Source organism: Toxorhynchites rutilus, chromosome 2 (assembly GCF_029784135.1).
Source record: "Toxorhynchites rutilus septentrionalis strain SRP chromosome 2, ASM2978413v1, whole genome shotgun sequence".
In the NCBI taxonomy this organism is placed as follows: Eukaryota; Metazoa; Arthropoda; class Insecta; order Diptera; family Culicidae; genus Toxorhynchites; species Toxorhynchites rutilus.
In genome coordinates this window covers 17,018,828-17,020,058 of record NC_073745.1, presented here as the reverse complement: position 1 = coordinate 17,020,058, position 1,231 = coordinate 17,018,828, and the positions used below count along the sequence as shown (strand labels likewise).

At 34.8% G+C, this 1,231-nt stretch overlaps 1 non-coding gene across 1 annotated transcript; it reads right to left on the bottom strand.

Moving 5' to 3' along the window:
• Window positions 1-958: 958 nt before the first annotated feature.
• Trnac-gca (transfer RNA cysteine (anticodon GCA)) lies at window positions 959-1,030 on the bottom strand. The gene has a single exon. It is a non-coding gene; the product is annotated as a tRNA-Cys (tRNA).
• Between the last annotated feature and the right edge of the window lie 201 nt (window positions 1,031-1,231).

Sequence of the window (1,231 nt, the reverse complement as noted above, 5' to 3'; positions counted from 1 at the left end):
AGAAAAATGAAATGTTATTCGTTATGATAGATGCGTGGATATATTTTCTATCAATTGATGCAAAAACCTTTGCGATCTATTGAGAAATGCTCGAGTTATAAGCGTTCCAAATCTTGCATTTTTTCCTACTTGTTCAGTGCCTAGATTTCCATTTCACCCCCTATATCTTCCGGTTAGACGTAGTCCTACGTCAAAAACGAATTCAGGGAGACGGATGAACTCTTAGATTTTAAAGTCTCTATTATTCAAAACCTGAAAAAACGAATTTCACTGAGAAAGTTGGGTGAAACAAAGCCAACAAAACCACGAAATAAATTTTCTTAAAAATTAATTATGAAACTCGTTGGTAAAACTGAATGTGAATTGAATGCAATAATTTAGCAGTCCTGCGTTAACAATGCGGTCGTGTCTTGAAAACGACTCTCCTTATTTTTTTAAATGTTAATGATTGTGGATATGTCGTTATAAAAAAAGTCGCTTTAGGAATAATATTAGAGATGAAATTGCAATTTTGGATGGCCTCCAACGTATGTACAAAATTAAAAATTGAAAAATACTACGGATATACCATAGTGTGCAAATGGATTTCGCATTTCAAAAATTTCAATGTTCACCAATCAATGGAATTCGATTGAGCATTGCATTGGGTGTTTTATCGTGTAAATCAACATTCCGTATTAGAGGCGAATGAACTGCAAAGTTTAAAGCCTCTTAAAAACAAAGAAAGAAGAAGAACATTCCGCACGTTTCCAAATAAAAAATCGAGATGATCATTTCCATTGGCCGCTTGAACCATACGTTTTGCCTTGTATTCCGGAAGTCCCTGAGTATCGATTTTTGACAAAAAAAATCGAGATGGATCATTTTTTGACGGAAATGTCAGTAAACAATCTCTCAGATTCTTTTTGTGTAAAAAACTTATACGTGTAAGAAACCAGCAACTGACAAAAAAGAGACGAGGGGGCACCCGGGTTTGAACCGGGGACCTCTCGATCTGCAGTCGAATGCTCTACCACTGAGCTATACCCCCATATAAAATGAATTCCACCGACATCATACAGTATAATAAAATCTCAAAAAACTCAATAATAAGAATATACTTTATATTTCTAGAAGTTATCATTTCTGTTAAACAATCTTGAACACAATTATTGCTGATGAAGCGAATGAGACCACTCCGCCCACCATTGCAGAAATACAAAAAAAAAACGAAATACGAATCCGATGTTCA